Below are 24,006 nucleotides of genomic sequence, written 5' to 3' on the forward strand. Positions count from 1 at the left end.
TGAAAATCCAATGAATAAAAGAGTCTATCTTTTTGGGGTGAAGAAGAAAAAGGAACCTAGAGTAGCATCTCCTAAACCTGAGGGCACAGATAATTCATCTTGGTAGGTTTTATTAATTTATTTATTTTAAATTTTGGGGATGCAGATGCCGAAGCCCAAAGTAAGATCTACCAATTCAGACCTTAAGGGGCAGTGAGCCCCAAACGTGTGTTTTTAAAGGTTCAAGATCCTGAGGCATTGTGCTGCTTGAGATATCTGATCTAAGAATGAGTCTTTACGTTTCCTGGTTTGGGATGCAATGATACTAAGAAAAACAAAGTATAAGCTTAGGCCATGTTATTTGCAAAAAAAAAAAAAAGAGGTTTTTTTTGTTTTTTTTTTTTTTTTGGTTCTTGACATAGTTTTGCCTGAAATTCATCACAGAGAGTTTATTTCATCCTTCCTGATGCTTATAGGTCTTCTGATTTCAAAATTCTAGAGCAGTGGTCATCCCACCAAGTCCCTGGAGTCACCTCCAGTAGAAGACAGCAGAGGCACAGTTTCATCAATATAACTCTCTTCATTTCTTGTTACATTTTTCTTTTTGGCTAAATCACTATCATTCAAGAGTTTTCGTTCAAAAACTGTCTTCTGCTAATTAAAAAAAAAGGGGGGGGTTGAAAACAATGTCTTCAGTTTTTGCTTCATTTTATAGGAGATCCTTTTTACCTGGCAGGTTACTGATGGACTCATATTAATACCTAAGTAAATTAAAAAGAGAGAGAAAGAATGAGAGACAGAGAAAGAAACACTTAAGTTTGATATTATATCTTTGGCTTATTTTATTTTAAAGTTATTATTTTCTGTATCTTTGGCTAACTGTATTGAGGTATGGAATATTTACATAAAGTATTCACACAAATATCCTCCTGAAGCCGCTTATCAAGTCTTCATGTCTGATAGAACTGTAGGGACGACAGCTGGAGATCAGCTGCAACATACTTTGGAAGCACTCTTCCTTCTTGATCGGTGCCATATCATCCAAAAGTTTTTTTAAAAAAAAGTCCTATAAGAGATAGGAAAGAGATTCTCCTTGCTCTTTCCTCTCTGCATGTCCTTCCTGTTCTAGAAGCATCAGAGGAAAAACAACAACAAAAAACTTTAAAGAAAAAAAAAACCAACAAAACAGCCTTGCAGGTGGGTGCATGTGTGTGGATAGCATTTCAAGAACTAAACAGTTGCCTGTCACAGCAGTGTTGGGATTTGCTTCGGATTTTGGCTTCAAATTACAGAATACGTGAGTAAGGGCACATCCATGACTCAGTCCACAACCTCTGCCAAAGTAGAAGTTTTCTAGAAAGAAAACTACAAGGGGAAAAAAAAAAAAAAACAACCCAGAAAATCAGAAAAGAGAAGAGGAAAAGAAACCACTAATCACGTTCATAACTCATGCTTATAACTAAATCTTGGCAGTGCCATAAGGAGCGTAGGCTCAGTGTTTAGGAAAGAGAAGTATACATACATAAGGCCTAGCTAATGTTTCTACAGACACACAGTTATTTTCAGTCACATTAATTAAGCTCTGTGCATGGTGCTTGCAGATAAATAAAACCAGATGTTTAAGATGTGGTTCAACCCATTATTCTCTCCTATCTACTCCTGCCTTCTCTTACTACGCTCAAGAAATTGGCTTTTTGCCTAAACAGCAAGGGAGGGAAAGAGAGAACTAAAAACTTAGTTCTGGGGTTGCAGGCTTACTTTTCTCTTGATGAGCAGTTGATGATGTGTCGTGATTACACTGGTTTGTATGACCTCTCTGAGGGAAAGTGGCAAATTGTAGTTTTCTTGAGGCAGTTGGGCTCCTAAAAGGATTATTTGTTTGTCACACCATCAATTTATCATCCATCAAAACAACTATGTTTCAATTTTGTCAGTTATATAGAAGCGTATCTTAAAACTCTGTTTCTGAGGGTATTATGCCAAATAAAATAAGCCAGATAGAGGACAAATACTATATGTTATCACCTATATGTGGAATCTAAAAAAATACAACTAGTGAATATAACAAAAAAAGAAGCAGACTGACAGATATAGAGAATGAACCAGTGGTTACCGTGGGGAGAGGGAAGGGGGTAGGGGCAATACAGGAGTAGGGGATTAACAGGTACAAACCATTAGGTATAAAATAAGCTACAAGGGAGTTCCCATCGTGGTGCAGCAGAAAGAAATCTGACTAGGAACCATGAGGGTGCTGGTTCGATCCCTGGCCTCGCTTAGTGGGTCAAGGATCCAGCACTGCCGGGAGCTGTGGTGTAGGTCGCAGACGCAGTTTAGATCTGGCATTGCTGTGGCTGTGGCGTAGGCCGGCAGCTGTAGCTCCGATTAGACCCCTAGCCTGGGAACCTCCATATGCCACAGGTGCGGCCCTAAAAAGACAAAAAATAAAATAAAATAAGCTGCAAGGATATATTGTACAACCTGGGAAATATAGACAATATTTTATAACTATAAATGGAGTACAACAGTTAGAAACTATGAATCACTGTATTGTACACCTGTAACAGAATATTGCATGGCAACTATACTTTGATAAAAAAGAATAAATCAAAGTATAACAAATTACAGAAAAACTTCTCACTCTCTGATACACAAGCACAAGAAACACATGCACACAAATACATGTGTCAGTCAACACATGAGTGTACAAATAAATATGGAGAGAATGGCTTCATGGAATCAAAGTCATTAGGTCTACTCCCTGTAATGCATTTCTCAACATGTGTTCTGAAGCATCCTTGTCCCACAAAAGGTGAAACATTTTTAGGATTTAAATACATTTGAGAGATGGTGGATTACACAAAGTTAAACAGGTTTCTTTAGAGTAGGACCTTCAGAGCCTCTACCATGTGAATATTCAAGGCAGCAACATCCCTACATATTCTCTCTCACAGCGACTTGACTCAGTCATGTGGACTATCCTGTGAAGGTAGTGATCTGCAGGGCGTGCTGGGAGAAAGGCTAAACTAAATTAACCCAAGTTATCTGTCCAGTTTCTAATTGAATTTTTCCTAAGTGAAGAAAAATTACTACTTTCCAAAAAAGCCCTTTCTGTCCTACAGAAAATCTCAGTCAAATATAATTTCTCTAACATTGAACAATGGTCTACCTCCCCACAATTTCTACCCCTGCTCCTGGTTTTGTTATTGGAAGAAGAAAAACGGGAGTAATGTAATCCCTTTTTCCTGTGATAGCTCTTCAGGTAGTTGAAGGCAACAATTACATCTCCTCGCAGTCTTCTATTATGCAGAAGACTTAAATGAATGTGTCAAATTACATGTGCTAGTCCTCTCTATTGGAATGTTTTTTTAAGAGAAGGAATCTAAACATGAACACAAAGTCAGATATGCTTCCATAGATGAAGTCTTAGATCTCATTAGTTTTTGATTCCCATTAGTTGCATTTGAGTCCTCATAAATTTCATGGCAATATGCTATGTATGTATGAGTCTTCTGAGGAATTTCTTGGGAGAATACAAGTCTGCTACACTTCATTTGCCCTCAATCACAGAGACTCTTCTGTACAATAAATTGGTTCTCTTTTCTCAGTTATCTTACTTAGTCTCATGAACATTTTATTTTATTTATTTATTTTTTGGTTTTTAGGGCTGCACCTGTAGCATATGGAAGTTCCGAGGCTAGGGGTCAAATCGGAGCTTCAGCTGCCGACCATAGTCACAGCCATAGCAACACAGGATCCAAGGTGAGTCTGCAACCTACACCACAGCTCATGGCAATGCTGGATCCTTAACCCACTGGGCAGGGCCAAGGATGGAACCCACGTCCTCATGTACACTAGTTGAGTTTGTTACCTCTGAGCCATGATGGGAATTCCAACATTTTGTCATTTTAAGAGAATGGAGTGTAGTACCTTGGCACTAGAATCCTCTTTCTATAATATTATTTCATGATTAGATACCACAGAAATCCTTCCAAGCCATTACAAACTTACATAAAACCAATTAGAAAACATTTCTTTAGCTAGTCATGCATATTAGAATATAATAAAAGACACTGTCAAATGCTTTCTGAAATTAAGATATTAATCTGTGGCAATTTCCTCTGCAAACCCACATAGTCAGTCTCATAGCTGTAAATAATGCAGTTCTTATTAATTCACCATCTATGACATCGGTAAAAGTACTGGCATGTAATTTGGTACATTATGAAAGTTGTGGGAATAGGACAATGTTAATTGCAGTTGATGTAGGTGAAGGTTAAGATCTGAAGGAGGTAGGAGGTCAACAGCTGACAGGGCACTTTGAATGACAGGAGAGTGAGAGGCAAATGAAGAAAAAAAATCACCATAGTCAAGATGATAGGCAACCAGTACATAAAGGCTTTGGTTTTCCCTTTTGTTTTTTCTCTATTTAAAAAAAAAAAATGGAAATGGGAAAAGAGGTGACATAGAATTTTAGAGCATTGAAATAAACAGTGCCATTTCACTCTTTGCTCTTTAATATGAAAAGGGGTAAATATGTTGCTCAATCTTTTCTTAAAACTAGACTACTCAGTTTAACAAAAATATAAAGAAATAGATTCAAATCCTGTGTATTAGTAATTGCAATAGTAAGTTTTTACCTAAAGGAGAGTTGATTTTGAAAAGTTGTAGTGGAGTCTACTTTTAAAAAGAAAATTAAAAGAAGCAAAGCAAAAGTGCCGTTTGGCAAATTCCAGTGCCTTCCTTTGCTCATCTGCAAAATCCCCAATGATTAAATTGAAACATAGAAAATTGTAAATATCTGCAATAAGTGTTTGTCATTTTAAGAACAAATATTACTTTCATATCACTTTTTCTCCCTGGGATTTAATCTGCCAGATTTCAGCCCACAGTGAATTCTTGCAGCTGGGTTAGGATCCTCCAAGAAGGGGCGTTCAAAACAGAAATGCTGAGGGAGGCACTTCAGCCAAGAAAGGCATTTTAGCTGTGGAGGAGGATGGAATGTTTCTGAGCACAAGGTTTCCCCTTGCAGGCCTGGGAATGCCATCTTGCAAGACTTCTTCGCCATTTGTTCTACTCACGCTGCCCCAAGAGTCAGATCTTGCAAAACACAAAACAGGACAATAACAAACACCAACCAAGCCTCTAGAAAAGAGGTCCTGAGGGAACACAATTTTGTTCCTGGGAACAAACGCCCTCAAACATAAAGGAAAAACAATCAGGCAAAATAAAGAAATCAGCAAGGTATAAATCAAAGTGAACTCTTGCGCAGGGTAATATTTTCCACTAATATTTATTGAGATTGTGCTCTGGGCTCAGCACTGTTGTCCTCCTTGAGGAAAATAGTATTATATTACCATTTTACACAAATATAAACTCAAGGCAGAGAGGTTATTAATTTGACTAAGAACATGTGGCTATGTGCATGGAAGTGTACATACATGAGTATGCATATATGTGGGTATGTATAGATGAGTATGCATATATATGGGTATGTATACATGTACACGCATATATATAATATTTACTGAGGTATAATTGGTGACCAATATACTGCACATAACTTGATGAATTTTAACATATGTATTCACTCATGAAAGAATATCATAATCAAATAAGGAATAGATCCATCATCCCTAAAAGTTTCTCTGCACCTCTTTGTAATCCATCTCTATCCCTTTGTACTCATGAAGTACACCCTGCTTTCTAACCTATAGAAAGAATTTCTACAGAAATTAATTTTTAAAGAATTTTATAGGAGTTCCCATTGTGGCACAGCAGGAGTGAATCCGACTAGGATGCAGGTTCGATCCCTGGCCTCACTCAGTGGGTTAAGGATCCGGTGTTGCCGTGAGCCGTGGTGTAGGTCACAGACACGGCTCAGATCTGGTGTTGCTGTGGCTGTGGTGTAGGCTGGCAGCTGTAGCTCTGACTGGATCTCTAGTCTGGGAACCTCCATATGCTGCAGGTGCAGCCCTAAAAAGCAAAAAACAAGCAAACAAAAAACAAACAAAAACAAATAAATCTGCTAAAAAACAGTTGGGTACAGGTTTCCAATTTATCCAGTGATGTTGAGCATCTTTTCAAGTACCCATTTGTCATCTATACATCATCTTTGATGAAGTATTTGTTCAAACCTTTTCCTGTTTCTTTCCTTTTTAAAAATTGGATTATCTTCTTATTGACTTGTAAGGGTTATTTATATATTCCAGATACATGTCCCTTGTAAGATATGTTTTGCAAATAATTTCCACCAGGCTATGGCTGTCTTTTCATTTTTATTACAGTATCTTTTGAAGAGCAATCCTTATAAATTTCAATATGGTCCAATTTATTCATTTATTTTTCCTTTTTTGTGCATTTAATCATCAGGAGTTCCAGTCATGGCGCAGCAGAAATGAATCCAACTAGGAACTGTGAGGCTGCGGGTTACATCCCTGGCCTCACTCAGCAGGTCAAGGATCTGGCATTGCCGTGAGCTGTGGTATAGGTCACAGACATGGCTTGGATCTGGCATTGCTGTGGCTGTGGTGTAGGCCAGTGGCTTACAGCTCTGATTAGACCTCTAGCCTGGGAACCTCCACATGCCATTGATGAGACCCTAAAAAGACAAAAAAAGAAAAAAAGAAATAATCATCAAATTCAAAATTCAAGATTTTTCTCTTATGTTTTCTTATAAAAGTTTTATATTTGTAATTCTTATACTTAGGTTTGTGATTCATTGGAGTTAATTTTTGTATATGGTGTGAGATAAGGATTGAGGTTCATTTTTGTCACATAGCTATCCAATTTTTCTATCCCCCTTTGCTGAAGAAACTATTCCTTCTCCATTAATTAGCATGGTACCTTGGTCAAAAAACAACTGACCTTATATGTAGGGGCTTATAATTATACCCTACTACTTTATGCTCATAATAACTACACACCACTCTGAAGCCATTAGTGAAACAGTGAGGTCACTGAAATAAGGCCTAATAAGAGCCCCTCCACCATCTACCCAATACTTTAGTTTCTAAATGCCTAATTTACCATCAATGAAGCAAGTTAGGCAATGATAGCATCTGGCCTGTATAATTATGGTGTTCAAAAGGAAGATCATAGTGTGAGGAACCTGTATTTTGAATAATCTGTAGGTAGACTGGCCTTGTCTCTGTGGATCTGGTGTAGTCATCACCTGCTACTCAGAGTGACCTGAAAGCTCATATCACAGGGGATATCCAGCCTTATCTTTGGGGAAAGAGGGGAGGTGGTGGTAAAGGGGACATCATGGAATATCAGAACTGAGAGTGATACTGCTGGGCTTGCTGTTTGATGCTAGGGTCATTCTTATCATGTCTGATACCTTTACTCAGTTATCAAACTTTGACTGGACTCCTAGAGAGAGGCCAACATCTCTCCTTCCCCTACCCATAGCATCCCATTCATCTATGGACAGTCCTCTTTCCCACACTGTGCAATTTCTATGCTCCTAAAACTTTCACCTATGAATCCAAGTGTTGTAACTGCACATGGATTCTACCTTCAGGTACTGCCCTCATCTCCCCACCCCACCCAGTGTTAATGGGCAGAAACTAAGGGAACTCATCTTAACATCCCCCATTCTTCACACTACAGAGCTGCATGCCCCCTACCATCTTTTTCTCCATCTTGAGTAGCTCTCAGTTTACAATACCTTTCATAGATGGTTAGCCCCAAACTGAACACAATTCTTCTACACAGGCATCACATGGTAAGGAGAACAAACACTGACCTCTGTGCCTATAAACAAACTATGATAGAGTATTTCAGAGTTAGGAATAATAACAAGATGCACATAATACATGGTCTCATGTTCAGTAGTCTTCTTACTTATCTAAGTTTGTTTCAGTTTGGATAAAAACTAAATATTTTTCAAGTTGATTTTTCTCCTGCCAAAGAGCAACATTATGCTTACTTTTTGTAAAACTAAGTTTGAAAAATTAAAATTCACATGAACATGTTTTTAATTACACTACTTTTACTTAGATGACAACCATGATAACAGAAATTTTTTGAATTCGTGTAATAAGGACCTTGAGATGATAAACAAAATGTAAGCAAAACTCTGGGATAGGAACTCTTGCCAGACACAAACTCTTGTTTTTCTCTTTCTCTAGTTTCACCAAATACCAAAAGGCCCAGTACTCAGATATGTAAGGCATCTGCTAATTACATTTCAAGAGTCAGGCAATGGTCATAGCTATATTTCACAAAACTATCACATTCTCTTAAAGGAAGTGAAGGATGATTATGTGGGCATTGAAGCAAGTATGAATAGAATAGATTCTGGTTTCCAAAAAGGGAATAGAGGATACAATATTCTCAATTTTATCCTTCTAGCTTTACTGATTAACATTTTTGGTGGATAATAAAAGTGATCTTTATACAGTAATTCCATGTCATACAGCTCTAAAAAGAGCCTGTATCCTTCTCCTTCTTGGCATGCACTGTACTCTGTAATTAGGTATTATCTGTGTGTTTAGTTGTGTTGTAGATGGAATGTTTGTGTACCCCTCCCCCCAAATTCACAGGCTGAAGCCCTGATCCCAATGTGTCTGTATTTGGAGACGAAGATGGGGTCTTTAAGAAAGTAACTAAGGCTGAATGAGGTCATTAGGGTGGGCCCTGATCCATAGGATTGGTGTCCTGTGGATCTGGCTATAAATCACTTCTCACAACACCCTCCACCGATTTGATTAATTTGCTAGAGCAACTCACAGAACTCAGGAAACCCATTTAATCACTACATTACCAATTTAGTATAAAAGAATACAACTTAGGAACAGCCAGCTGGAAGAGAGGTTCTAGACAAAGTATGTGGGAAGAGGCGAAGAGCTCTTTTCCAGTCAAGCCACTCTCTGCATCTTCATGTGTTCACCAACCCAGAAGCTCTTGGCCCTGTCCTTTCGAGGCTTCAGTACAGCAACTTGGTGGACTAAATCATTAGCCCTTGGCAACTGAACTCAATCTCCAGCCCATCTCCCCACCCTGGAGGAGGGGTGAGAGCTGGGACTGAAGGATCCAATCTTCTAATCAACTGGTTGGTTCTCCAGGCAACCAGCTCCTACCCTTAGATTATACAGGAGCTTTCCTAGAGTCTCTACATTAATATAACAAAAGACACCTTTATCAGTCTTATCAAGAGAAATTCCAAGGGCTTTTGGAATTGGCACCAGGAGCAGCAGAATACCAACATGATGTGAGAAATACAGCCTGGTCATCTGAATAACCAAATATATACTTCTTATAAATCATAATATCACACTCTGAAAGGCCGTATCTTAGGAAACATTATTTCATGCGGGTGTGCATGATAATTTAAGTTACATTCTCTTTAAGAATCTTAAACTGTAATTAAGCTTCAAGGCACTAACAGACAGGACAGAGACTTCTTCCCAGCTGCAGGCCACAGGATACCTTACACAGGGCACAGTCTATTTCCAGGAGTCCAGGAGACTAGATTAGGAAAGCTCGGGCAGCTGCTCAGGCCTCCCCACTTCCTCTGCCTGGGGAATGTCCTCAGTTCCAGGCGCTGCCCAGACTCTGCTCAGTCTTACACACAAGCTACATTTCCCAGGCCTCAACAGCTCAGACAGCCCCTCCCCCTTCACCACAGGCCAGAAACACGTCTTTGGAAAATGTGACCTCATCCCAGGGTAACTTGGGTTCACTTATAGCAAAGAGAACAGATGAAGCTGCTGCCAACCTCCAGACAACAGAGGAGGGGGAGAAGGCAAGAGAAAGATGTACAGCAGAAAGCGATGGAACTCAGAACTACTTAGAAATCAAATTAGAAACAGTTGGAAGGTCTGACTTTAAATATCTTCTTATCCTGCTGTCTTTTACATGGTGAGGGGTAGCTGAGAGTCTACCAACTCAGGATGTGATCCCCAGACCAGAAGCCAAGGTGTCACCTGAGAATTTGTTGCAAATGCTAATCTCAGGCTTCATCCCAGATCTGTGAATTAAAACCACGTTTTAACAAAATCGCCCAAGTGATTTGTATGCCCGTGAACCTTTGAGAAGCACTGGTTTTCAAGGTTTGGCGTAAGAGTTAGAGGAGGCTACATCCCCAGGGAAATATGTGAAACTGAACTCTAGTCCTGAACCCTAGTCAGAATTAGTTCTGGACACTAGTCAGACCCAGGATGAACTCTTTACTCCCTGCAGCTCTCTCCCAAGGCCTCCCTCCATTGAGGTTACGCTTTCTCTTGGGTCCTAAGAACAGAATCTGCATCACTCCTCCATCTGAAGCAAGCTCTTGGTCCTCTGGGGGTTTCCTGTGTGTGTCTATCTGCTATGATGAGATGCTGAGAAGGCTGAAAGAAGCAGCCGTACTTTACCTCACAGGAGCCTCCTAGAGGAGAAACAATTTAAATGAAGTTGCTCAAGGGTGGGGCTCGGAGAGATAGTGTGAGGTGAGGTATTTCTTTTAGGCAGAATTTTGAATTCATTTATATCTCAGAAAAAAACAACTTTGGCTATCACGAACATCTTTCCATAAAAACATCGGCGTGCAGAGAAAGATGAAAGGGTAGGAACAAACCTACTCTCAGAGCATAAGACAGATGGGGGTGTCACCATTAGAGGCTTCTCTCCCCTCTTCTCTTTCTCAGTCACTCCCAGCACTAAGGCATTCAACAGTCAGAAATGAGATTAGAAATAGTCAGAAATAAGATAACATTTTGAGATCTGGCTGTGGAAGATGGGGGTGGGAGAGACAGAGAAGCAGCTGGGGCAGATCAAAAATGGAATCAGAGGCTATCCTTTCAGTAACCTCTTCACCACCAAAAAAAAAAAAAAGAGAGCATGGAAATTCCCACAATCACCTCAGCAGTTTCTGACTGCATATAATTTAGGAAAGTCCATATTCTCCTTATATATACCCTTAGGGAGCCAGCAAGATGCCTTGTTAACCCATGTCTGTGCATTGCTTTGCTAAAGACATAATCTTTTTCCATAAAATGGGCATTCACTATGCTGGGTACAGGTAAGCAGCACTTAACAAATTTCTTGTGAATCAATTTTTTAATTTCACAGTGAAGATAATGGGTCCTTATGACCCTCTGGGAGATAAGTTTGCCTGAACCAAGGCACAATATGCTGGGATCCACAGGAACTACAAGAGACAAAGTCTTGCTGTTTCAACCACGGGTCAAAGTTGCGAGATGGAATGGGGAGTAAATGATCCCAGGAGGGCTGAAAGCAACTTGGTCAAAGAGTGGGAGTGAGGACAAGAAGGGGAATGACCTGGAATGGAAAGGATGACATGTTTATGTCAAATTAAAAGAGCAAAAGAAACTTAATTGCCTTGACAGATTCAACGGCATGCTGGGAACTGGGAGAAAGGGCCCCCTGCTTTGCTGATACAGACTGCAAGTTATTGGGACAACATAAAAGGTCAGCAAAATTCAACCTTTATTTGAGCCTCTGCTGTTATTTTACCCCTGTTGCAAAGGGTCACAGTGTTCCATCCCAGATAATAAAAGGATGTTGGGAGGAGACAGAGAAGACACACAAAAAAATGGAAACTCACCAAAGGCCAAATCTCCTTCAGGGAGAAGTCAACTGGCTTCTCCTAGTGAGTCTTTGTAGTAACACACTGTGGCTTCCTTCTTCCCTTGCTGTCCTACTAGTTTAATGGATGGAGGAAGAACATTCTCATTACCTACCAATAAGGCACATCCAGTTGTGGAAGTTCACCATGATAACCACCTTCCTGGATTGCTTCCTGGCACATAGGACTTCCCTCAAACAAGACCAGACCAGAGGGGAAGCAGGCCCAGACAGGCAGCACCCGCTTCATAGCAGCTGGCTGGGGTGGCAGTTGACTTCCTCCCCTGTGATTCCTGCAACCATGCCTCTATTATCCCCCAACCTGTGCCACAATAACATCATGACCTGTCTTCACATCTCTCTTTCCCAGTGACTGCATGTTCCTTGAGCAGCAGGTCTGTGTACTCTCCACTTTTATAAAGCTGGTGTACATAGTAGGTGCTCAGGATGGCAAACGTATTAAAGAAAGACCGTCTCCATGAGTAAGGGACCCTGAGCACAGCTGCATATGTCTCTCAGCACAGCTGCATCAGGCAGCATCAAAAGCACATCACTGCCATACAACACTAGGGGGAATGGAAAATGAGAAAGGTTACCAACCCCTTTCCTCCCCTGCTTCTCCAGCCATAGCGGCATCTTGAAAGAAGCAAAGACTAAGGGAAGGAGAAAGCTATGAATTGTCAGCACAGGAAAAAGTGACATTTTCCTATTCACCGTCACATCCTCATTTCACAGCTCTGCTCCACCCCCAGCACCATTCATCTCCACTGTATCTGCTGCCCACACCCTCCAACAACATTGGGCACCTTCCACTAATATGAGTTTCCTTGTTCTAGGAGCTCTTTAGGATGTGAGAGACAAAACAAAACAAAACAAAACAAAAAACCTGAGTGTCAACTAATAGATCAGGACAAATATATTCCTGAACTTTAGTTTGTGTCCTACAAGAAGCCTAACCATACTCTCTCATAGCACACATTCATTCATAAGCCTGACTTCACTCTGTAGAAGCAAGTGTTTCTGCTCATGATCTGAGATTTTGGAAGGCCATAAAGCACCATCATGATTCTAGGTAAGTTATGCTAGGAAACCCTAACTATGGGAAACCATACTTCACCCTGAGTTATGGTTCCATTTTTGAGAGAAAAAAAATGAGAGAGTTTCAACAATTGATAATTTTTAAGGTTTTTAAGTGATTTTTATTTTTTCCATTACAGTTGGTTTACAGTGTTCTGTCAATTTTCTACTGTACAGAAAAGGGACCCAGTCACACATACATACATACATACATTCTTTTTCTCCCATTATCCTCCATCATGCTCCATCACAGGTGACTGCATATAGTTCCCAGTGCTATACAGCAGGATCTCACTGCTTATTCATTCCAAAGGCAATACTTTGCATCCATTAACCCCAGATTCCCAGTCCATCGCACTCCCTCCCCCTCTCCTTGGCAACCACAATTCTGTTCTCCAAGTCCATGAGTTTCTTCAATGAAGAATTCGAAGGAATAATCGTGGACTGCTGAGGTATTAAGGTTTTGGCCAAAATCAAAAATTTTTTAAAGGTTTCTATGACACTTAATATAAACTTTTGAACATTCTGATGAGAACATTTTGCTTAAATCTAATCCAATGCCTGAGAAATACCTAAGTTTTGCAACAAACAGTTGGAAATGTTTGTCTTCAAGCAGCCTTTGGAGAGAGGCACAAAAATTTACTGAAATTAACTGCTATGGAAGTTCCTAAAATGCATGGAGGTTAGGGGAGAGAGGTAACCATTAGAAAAATACAATATCTGTGACTACCTAATAACATATATGACTACATCCTAATCTAGGCATCTATTTTTAAATTAGGCTTAAGATTTGTAAGAAAATTCATATCTGAGTTGTAACGCATTCAACAGCCCAAACTGCCAACTTTCTGAAAGTTACAAGTGAACAGGAAATCTATTCAAGCTCACATATTAATTTTGTGGGAATTAGAGGGACGATCAGTGCCAAATATGAAAAACTCCTGGATATTTTAAACAGCCAGTGACTCATGGAAGTATTTCCCTCTTACTTGCTCTAATTCCAACTCCTTTTTCTTTTTTTTTTTTTTTTTTTTTTTTTTTAGTAGTTGTTCGTGCTTTTGGTCAAGTCATCATTTCTCTGGTTTTAAGTAACTGAACAATATACTGTATCTTGGTCACAACAGCCTAATTTAGACAATTATCTGTGCTTCCTGAGATGAAGTACATCCCTGAGAAACAAAGCAAAGATTGCACATCAGAGTATAATTTGGTGCTATTTTGTTCCACTATCTCCTGAATGGGTGAATCTGACTATAGATACTTGAGAGAAATAAGAGGGGATTATAAACCAAAATCACCTATTAACACACTAGAAATAGAGGGAAGGGGGAAAAGGGATGGCAGGAATGACTACGTGGTCTCCTTTATCGTAATTCCCCTTGGTAATTTACTAAGAACCTGCTTCATTCCTGGCGGTGGAGCTCTTAGTGCAGCCAATGGTGTCGTTTCTGACCATGGAGCTTGTGAAAAGTGACACTGAGCTGGAAGCAAAAACAAAACCAAGACATCTTCTTTCCTTGCTTTCCTTTCTTCTTCCTTCTCTGACAGTTGCCTGAGAGGTTCTCCTCCAGTTTATTTTCCCTGGGCTTCAGGACAGCATTCACAAAGTACACTATATTTGGGGATTTACTGTGTACTAATCTCAACTGAGGGAGAACTGATATCCCAAAGGACCATACATTCCACTGAGAGGCTGAGGTCCAGAGATCATGGGTAGACTTTATTGACTGCTAGATGTTTCAAGGTTTTAGTGAAAACCTCTGGTGATGTGGTAGAAGTGAGAACAAAGGCTCCAGGAAAGGTCAGGCGTTACTAAGATCAGCAGCAGGATGACAGGAAGGTGAGTTTAACCACAAAATTCAGAGACAGAAACAGGTCACCCAGTTTGTGTTTACCAACCCCTCCTACTATATCTAAAAAAAAGAAGGCCTTACAGATTTCAATTCCACAGTGTCCTACAGACCATTTCTTATTCTTAAGTCCTCTAACAATACCCTGCTTGAGGCCACTGGTACTTCTTAGTCTTGCCTCCTTCCTATTCATTAAGCAAACTGATGCCTAAGGAGTAAATGTACTCATGTACTTTTCCCCGAAGAAATCTTTAAGGGTCCCTCGTGGTCTTCAGAAGAAACAGGTTATGATGGAATGAAAAAAAAAATGCACGTTAGGATCCATGCAAGCCTGGATTCCAATCCTAGTATATTTCCAGTTGACCTTAGGTAAGTTCCTTAGGCCTTCTAGGCTTCAGTTTTCTCCTTGGTAGAACAGAGAAAACAATTATCTGCAGTTGTGAGAATTACATGAGAAAAAGTATGTAAAATGCCTGGCATATATTAGGTACTTAATACATGACAGATGAACTTTCTCGTCAAGGTTCTCTACAATGTGCCAACTTACCTGTTCGGTCTAAGCATACCTCTGCTCCTCAATGTGCAACAGTCAAAGGGAAGGATATTCTCTCCCCACCACCCCAAATTCTCTCCCAGCTTCCAGGAATGTCCTTCATCACAGACACTTTACATTAATTATGTTCAAATGCTACCCATCCCTCAAAATTCAGCTGGAGTACCCCTCTTTGTTCTCAATTACATCCTACTCCCTTCATTCCTCATATTTTCCTGTGTATCTTATAGCTCTTTATGCTTACCTGTCTTTTGGCACTTCCTAATCCTGTGCCTGGACCATAAACAGATGTGTATGACATACTATACCCCCCTCCTACAATAAATTTGATGCAAACATCATTTTATTTAACTCTCCACTCCCAGAATGCCTTGCATGGAATATCCCCATTTGAAAAATTCAAATTGAATAAATGCAGAAAATAATTTCTTATTCTCAAGAACCAACTCTCATACCCTGTCATACCTGAAACTCCAGGGGCCATAAATTACCCATTGTTCTCTCACCAAATGTTGAAAAACTGTATTTGTATATCATATGTTTAATAGGTATCTAGTGAATACTTACTGATAATAATCAATAATTGATATTATTGATATTATTATACTGATTAATAATAACCCTGGCACTATTAGCATGTGTGCGCATGGCATTTAAAAGAAAAGCCACACTGCCTATGTGGAAATCCAAGTTCTCCTACTTCCTAGCTTGGGTAAGAGACTCGAGCTCTCTGTGCCCTATGATGTGGATTTATCATCTGTAAAATGGGGCTAATAATAGCTTGCTTCAATGTGAGTGATTTCCCCCCCATAAATATAAATATCTCTTATATCTTCAAGACCCACTCCCTATACCAACCATCACCAAGGACTCAGCAGGGAGCAAGTCCTTGAGGTAATGCACTAGTGAGAAGAGAATACTAGAGTGGAATAACAACAGCTGGGAGCAAGAATAAGAGTGTGGAGATAGGAAGTGGTCGGGAGCCACATACAAATCCTATTGGATGATTTTATTATTATGTTTAATTCTAAGCTTCCATTACTAATACATTTATGCATTTAAAGAAGTTATGTCAAGCTATTTTTCTATTAAGTCAGTGTTTTGGGTCCAAATCAAATTCTCCAATAAATGGCTTCTGAGGTGTGTTACTTCAAACTAAAAAGTTCTATCTTTACAAATTGCTCTATAATCTATGAAAAATGTGCCATGAGTGGAATGCAGCTACTGGTAAAAGGCAGGTTGCTTCTAGTTCATCAGTGATGAATAGTCTGCAGATAGCATGAGCTGTGAGTTAGTAAAATGTAAACAGTAATTCTGCCATGGGAGACTCAGAATTAATCATTTTCATGCCTAAGCACAGAATGCTACTTCCCAGGATGCCAAAGGCAAAAGGAAATGTTCTTAAGACAAAGATATTTTGCTAAATTCTCACTCTGGTCAAGGCATTTGGCTATTACATTAGAGACAGACTGCAGGCCTAATGGTTCTTTATAAATGAGACAACTAACTGTACCAGACACTGCTTGTTAAAAATAATAAAAGTTATTTTTAAAAGGAACATCTGCAGTTGCTTCCAGACTTTGGTTTTGCATTCTTTGGTTTGAAAGACTCTGAATTTTTTATGTTCTATTAAATATCAGGTATGTGCTTTGTCAGAGATTCAGATGATAGTGCTTCAATGAAGTCACCACCCTTGATGTTCAGTGACATGTAAATGCATCTGAGTCTCCTCCTCTTCACTGCTGTGGTCATTGTGATTGTAGTGAATATTATTCTTGGAGTGAGAGAAGCCTGTGGTGGCCAGCAGAGACTCCTTGAGCTGCCTCTGCAACTCAAGCTGTCACCCAAGATCTGCAGGGGAAGGATTGGGAAGAGAAGGTCAGAGGCCTTAAAGAGAGTAGCTAATTTCTTAACAAGTTTCTGCAAGGAAAGAAATTGAGGCACCTCCATTCTCTTTTTTTTGTGGCGAGTTATATGTGCGACTGTTTATGGTTAACTACATATCTATTTAAACAGGTAAATTTAAATCAACCCTAAATAAAAAGTAGAACAAAATAATTGCAGCATAACCATTCTCAGTAACAAAATCCTAGGACACAATTGGGTTGTTTTGTTTCTGATCCTCTCTGAGGAGTGAGTCAGGAGACAGGGCCATGCTGAATGGACATGAGAATTGCCTCAGGATGTTAATATTCAGAGGCTGGAGCTGAGAGGTTCAGGCAGGGGCACATCTTGTTACCTGACGTAATTACATCATATACATTTCCTGTCCTTGTTTCTTCACATGCATATTTATTGATTGAACCACTTTGTATTGAGTCATGGTATGCAACACTCTGATAGGCACCAGGAATAGGTTTTGAGTCATTCTGTATAATTTTGTAAATCCCCACTAAATTAAAGTGGTATCTTGAGCATATTCCTGGCAGAGGACATAAGGTAAGACTTCCTGTTTTGTGCCAGGCAAGCTTCAGGTCTTGAATAAAGCCTCCAGATACGGAACAAATTCAAAATGGAATGCAGGCATATAGGCACAAACAGGAGACTGTTCAGCTAATTTCAACTTCAAAGTCAAGCCTGCTTTTCTTTCTTTCTTTCTTTCTTCCTTTCTTTCTTTTCTTTTCTTTTTTTTTTTTTTTTTTGCTTTTTAGGGCTACACCTGTGTCATATGTGAGTTCCCAGGCTGGGGGTAGAATTGGAGCTGTAACTGCTGGCCACAGCTACAGCAACACGTGATCTGAGCCACGTCTGTGACCCACACCACAGTTCACAGTAATGCCGGATCCCTAACTCACTGAGCAAGGCCAGGGATTGAACCCATGTCCTCATGGATGCTAGTCGGGTCCTTTAACCCCATTAACCGCTGAACCATGACAGGAACTCCCAAAATTTTGTTTTAAGTTTTAAGACTTAGGAGTTTATCTTTTACAACAGCCAGAATTATATTAATAAAGACAGAGAATTTTTTTCTTGATACCTGCTTCTATGGAATTCTAACTGTAGGCTCTTTCTCTCTCCAGCCAAATCCTTGGCAAGCATAGTATCCAAAAAGAAATATTGTTTGGTTTATTTGGCCATTTCCCTCATGTTCATTCTGGCTCCAACCTACAACCCCAGGCTTGTCTATTCAGACCGCCCTAAAAAATGTTAGAGAGCGCCCCTTCTGTGCTTTTGCTCATGTTGTTCCTCCCACCTAGGAGGAATGCCTTTCCCTCTACCTTTCAAGATGCAGTTCATATGTCAATTCCTGGGTTAAGCTTTCTCTGAAAGTCACTAGCTGGACAGTAATTCTCTCCACCGTGTTCACAAGGAGTTCATCTTTGCATTTAGATATAATTGTGTTTTGGGGGGAGATGTCTCCACTATCAGATTCTTGGCTCTTTGTAGGCATGATTTTAATTTGACCCATTTTTGTATCTAGTTCAAGAAATAGTTATTGAATAAATCGTAGATGAAGAGAAAGACGAAGAGAAGGAGGAAGGAGGAATATGAATAACTGCGAGGTCCTTTTCAACAAGTCTAGAGACTTGAGCTCCATGTTTTGTCCACAGAAGCAGAGACAAATCCTTGTGTGAGTCTCATATCCCTTTTAATCATTCTTTCCCTCACAAACAAAAAAAAAACCAAACAAATAGTTAGTGACCCAAAACTCCCAGGCCACATCTTCAGTGCCCTTTACTCCATTCCATGTCAGCTCAATTTCTCTATAGAGTTTTTCTTTGGATGTATAGTGGTTCCATGTTATCCTCTGGACTTCAATACTAATTTACACATGGTACCAACACCTTTACCTGCACTTAGTATTTACTTATGATTCTTCCCACTCATACATGATAAATAAATTTTTTTTAAGTATTTACAAAAGCTATTCAAGATAAAGTTTAGACATCACTTAAAAAATCCTTTCTTCAAACTTTAAAGAGAATATATTGCTAGCAATTATTTTGAAAGGACCTTAAGAAGGAACGTAATCTGTTGAATTTCCACAAATGAGTAAAACTAAAAGTGACAGCTAAATCACAAAAACTAGAAAGAAAGTTGGCAAGTTCACCTTCTCCCATCCTCTGATGTTATAAGACTCCAGATACCTCAGCCCCAATGGTCATTGTCAGTCCCCTCATGGTCTAGCCACATGAGGGGATGCTCAGCGTCCTAGACATATATAGATATCGGTGGGGAGTTACTCCCCCTCTCTTTTTCTCTCACAAACGTTTCTAGGTATTAAAAATGCCAGATTTGGTAAACTGGGCTCACTCTAAACCCTAACCGATATCAAAACTAAACAGTTCCTTTTTTTTTTTTTTAACCATTTCTTAGATCCTGGCAAAGACACATAGAATAATACTTTATAGGAGATTACTTTTCTTTGGGAAGCTACCGCTTCTCAATTTACCAATGCAATATTTCTGGAGGAGGAAGCAGGAGCAGTAGGAGAAGTTTTCTAGATGCCAAAGTTTCAATTTCCTTAGTGAGAAGGCTTATCACTCAAAATAGTCACCTGTTTTGCTCAGTGGAAAGACTACTCTTTGTTGATCTACATAAGGGATAATTTTCTACTGTTCTCCTACATATTGATTCCTTTACTGCCAAGAAAAAAAATTAAATTCAATTATAACTTCAAAGACTTCTATTTTTTTAAAGTTGCAGTCTCTTTTTTAAAGACCAAACTTAACTCCCTATTACGACTCTCTAAACTCTTGTTATATATATCATTCCATGCCCCATGGTATCCTGAGAAACCATGGAAAAAAAATGCTTCATATTAGTGAGGTCAGTATTTTCATAGGTGACACTTTAGTTCCAACAAAAATTCTATTATTCTTTGGTATATTTTTCCAAGACAGCCCCACCCATCCATGCCTTCCACATAGTAGAAGCTCAATAAATATTTTGGGAATTAAGGAGTGAATGTCAGCCTCCATGTGGTTTGGCCCCAGGCCCTAGAGTAGCACACTTTAGACCGAGAAAAATGAGAAAGTCTATGGTGACACACTTTTGGTTTCTCTTTTGGAACATTGCTAAGACTTTGGTTTCCAATAAAAGGAAATTGCTACCTTCAATATGGGCCCTAATTAGCTCACCAACCTCACTGGGTTAGCATCCTTTGACTTTTCACTGATTTTAGGGCTAGAAAAAAAATGAGGGTTCAGTGTCTCTAGAAATCTTTTCCTAGTCTCAAAGAAGATACTATATATTTGATGGGATGTTTTAAACTCCTTCTATAAATAATAAATCTCCTCTTCACCTATCCAAAGTTCTAGACAAAGAGAAGTTTTCTATAAAATTTATAGCATGTTTCCTTTTCCTCATTTCCCAGTCCTCCTCACAGTTTTCATCTCATGTCTTAAAATTCCACCTATCTCTTCAATGACTGAAATGTCCAAGCACTTCTACATTCGGAGGTCCAGGAAAAAAGAAGAGCTATCAGGAGTTCCCCAGTGGCTCAGAGGGTTAAGGATCTGGCATTATCACTGTTATGGCTTAGGTTGATGCTGTGGCGCAGGTTCAGTCCCTGGCCTGGGAGCTTCCACATGGCACAGGTGCAGCCAAAAATGAAAAAAGGGGTTAAAAAATTAAAAGAAAAAAGAAGAAGAAGAGCCAGCAAAGGAGACAGAAAACAGCTAGTTAAATAGAAGGAAATCTACTAAGAGTGAATGGAAGGAAGCCCAAAGAAGGAAGGGTTTAAAAACACAACGTCATAAGAGAGAAATACCTCTGGGAAGTCAATAAAGTTGAAGGCAGATAACTTACCATTGGCTCTAGCAAGGTCTAGACCACTGGGAACATTTATGAGTGCCATTTCAGTGCAGCAATATAGATGGCAATCTAATTAGCATGTGTAATGAAGAAAGTGAGAGAGAGGAGGTAGAGACAGAAAGTCTAGACATGTTTTTGAAGTTGTGATAATGCAGGAAAGTTGGTGTATTTGTTTTAAGATGTGTGTGTTAAGATAGGTTTGTGAGCTAGTGGCAATTATCCAGTGGCTATAGAAAAATCCATGATATAGGAGAGGAAAAAAGGATAATTGCAAGCATGAAATTCTTTGGAAGGCTAGAACAAACAGGCTAGATCCAGGTTACTAGCCAAAAATCTTGATCTCATATTGATTTTGAATGGGCATCTATTTAATTTTCTTTCATATTATTGTCATTACCATTAGTACTGACAAAGGAGGGACTATCTGCCAGAGAAGCTAATGGGTTGGTGGAACTGATGGTTCCAACATGAGACTGTTCTCATCTGAGGACCTCTATTTCATTCTCTTAGAAGTCCTAGTACATTAGCAGATGTAGAAGGGGTTCTAAAAAGAAACTGGTTCAACTTTCTTGTCTTGCATCTGGGGAAAATGAGTTCTAGGGATGTCCAGGGATTTTCTACGGTTATAAAAACCAATGTGTCCTCTGAAAGAGTCTCCAGGGAATCCTCTTAATCATGTTGCCTCTCCTTTTCTTCTCCAGCATAATCAGGAGCTGTGGTCAAGAGCACCCCATCTAAGGAGGGATGCAAGGAGGCTAGAGGTGATAGGACAATAAATCCTGACTATCTACGCAACCATTTCTCCTTCCTACATTAGACACTCTTATTTCTCTCTTTTTTCTTTTTTTCCTTTCTTTTTTTTTTTTTTTTTTTCCTTAGGGCTGCACCTGATGATATGGAAATTTGATCAAATCAGAGCTACAACTGCTGGCCTCCGCCACAGTCACAGCAACGAAGGACCCAAGCCACATCTGCAACCAAACATCAGCTCATGGCAATGCTGGATCCCCGACCCTTAATCCACTGATCAAGGCCAGGGAATGAACCCACATCCTCATGGATACTATTTGGGCTTGTTACTACTGAACCACAATAGGAACTTCCTAGACACTCTTATTTCTAACAAGCCAGGTTCACAACCAGGCTCCTCAAAAACTTTTTTTTTTTTTATCTTTTTGCCTTTTCTGGGGCTGCTCCCGTGGCATATGGAGGTTCCCAGGCTAGGGGTCTAATCGGAGCTGTTGCTGCCGGCCTACACCAGAGCCACAGCAACGCAGGATCCGAGCCGCGTCTGTGACCTACACTACAGCTCACAGCAACACTGGATCCTCAACCCACTGAGCGAGGCCAGGGATCGAACCTGCAACCTCACGGTTCCTAGTCTGATTCGTTAACCACTGAGCCAGGACGGGAACTCTAAAACCTTATCTTTAATAAAAACACATTGTCTGCCTGAAGTAGGAAATTCCATTACTTCAAACCTCCCTCAAATTCCAGCCTCTTGCTACAGCTTCATGTTTCATGCTTACGTGTTGCCCTCACTTCATTAACTTCTCTTAATTGAGTCCAAAATGTTCATCTTTCAGCTCGGGAGAGCCAGAGCAGAACATCATGATCATATTGCATGTAGACTGCACAAAGTTTTTTAAAATGATTTAAAAGCAGAATAAATGAAATCAAGGAAAATTATTAGAGACATTTTGGAAAGTAAGATAATCTTGGCTCCGTTTCTGGATTCTAGAACAGTTTTTTTCCACTAGCTTCCAAGAGATACATCCAATCTAAGTACCCAATTTCCTCAATAAATACCAATATGTTCCTGGATAACATCTTTGCACTGAAATTGATGAACTAAAGCAAAGTTCCATGCCCTTGGCTTTAACTGTCATGATTTGTTTTAGACAGTAACCAAATATTTTGAAATCTCCTATTACAAACCACAGTAAACAGGCTTTTTAGTACCAGTTCCTAAAAGAAATCTGTCACCTAGAAGAAACACTGAATTATACTTAAAATATTCAATAACTTTTTCCTGGCAAATCAGTTCAATCTGCTTGCTGTTCCAAAGACATGTAAATCCAGTCTACTTCTATAATTCCTAACTAACCCCACCTTGCATGAAGCAATGAGCAAATAGTGGTTGATAGTCACTACGAATTTTTATTAGAAAAGTTAAAAATAAGATAGTTATATGTATTTCAAAATTATTCCAGTGAGAATTTTAAAAGCACTATTGGATTATTTCACTACTTTCCATTCCAGAAAAGATCACAGTCACTATCTTCTTCTACCACTCATGGATCTTTCTCGGCACACGCATGTTGAAATTAAAAAGTTACAAGTATGAAAGAGTCTTCTAAAAGTGAGTAAAAAGGGAATTTATTTTTCTAGTATTTAGGATCGATTTCAAATTAGTTCTTTGAAAATCTTCTCCTCTCAGGTCTTAGTTTGGGTGACAAACAATTCAAAGAACATGACGAACTAAGAAAAATATGTGCAGGATTACTATCCTTAGCCATAAATTAAATCCTATGTAGCGACAAGAAAAATAATCAATACCTCAATAAAGTAGACAAAAGGCATAAACAATTATTGAAAAACATATTTTAAAGGTGTTTTGTATTGATGACCAAAAAATGCATTAAAGACAAAATGGGAGTTCCCACTGTGGCTCAGCAGTTGGTGAATCTGACTAGCATCCATGAGGACTCGGGTTCGATCCCTGGCCTCTCTCAGTGGGTTAGGGATCCAGCATTGCCATGAGCTGTGGTGTAGGTCACAGTACTGTAGTGCTGTGGCAGTAGCAAGGCCAGCAGCTACAGGTCCAATTCAACCCCTGGCCTGGGAACCTCCATATGCTTCGGGTAAGGCCCTAAAAAAAAAGAGACAAAATGAATTTTTTATACATCAGATTGTCATAGTTTCCTTTATTTTAAGTGTAATTTAGAAAGTTGGCGGTAGTTCTAGAAAATAGATATTCAGCCACTAATATTTAAAGTATTAAGTGGTACCAACTTTCTTAAGGACGATTTGGCAATATACATCAAACTTCTTAAATCATGCTTACTTTTGATCCAGCAAGTTTACTCTTAGGAATGTATTTTAAGAAAAATGATGAGGGAGTTCCCATCGTGGTTCAGCAGAAACGAAACTGACTAGCACCCATGAAGACGCAGGTTCAATCCCTGGCCTCATTCAGTGGCTTAAGGATACAGCATT

General features: G+C 39.4%; 1 protein-coding gene and 1 long non-coding RNA gene across 3 annotated transcripts in view; one reads left to right on the forward strand and one right to left on the reverse strand.

Annotated features, from left to right (window-relative positions):
- The window catches only part of P3H2 (prolyl 3-hydroxylase 2), a 157,267-nt gene that overhangs the window by 87,396 nt on the left and 45,865 nt on the right, over positions 1-24,006 (reverse strand). The gene's annotated exons all lie outside the window — the stretch shown is intronic.
- LOC146397668 (uncharacterized) lies at positions 363-6,538 on the forward strand. The gene is made up of 2 exons (XR_014824523.1): positions 363-2,259; positions 3,799-6,538. It is a non-coding gene; the product is annotated as an uncharacterized LOC146397668 (long non-coding RNA).

This window comes from Sus scrofa, chromosome 13 (genome assembly GCF_054392235.1).
Source record: "Sus scrofa isolate SSC_HxYL_T2T_F1_AM1 chromosome 13, Sscrofa_HxYL_maternal_Yorkshire_Landrace_v2.0, whole genome shotgun sequence".
Lineage (NCBI taxonomy): Eukaryota > Metazoa > Chordata > Mammalia > Artiodactyla > Suidae > Sus > Sus scrofa.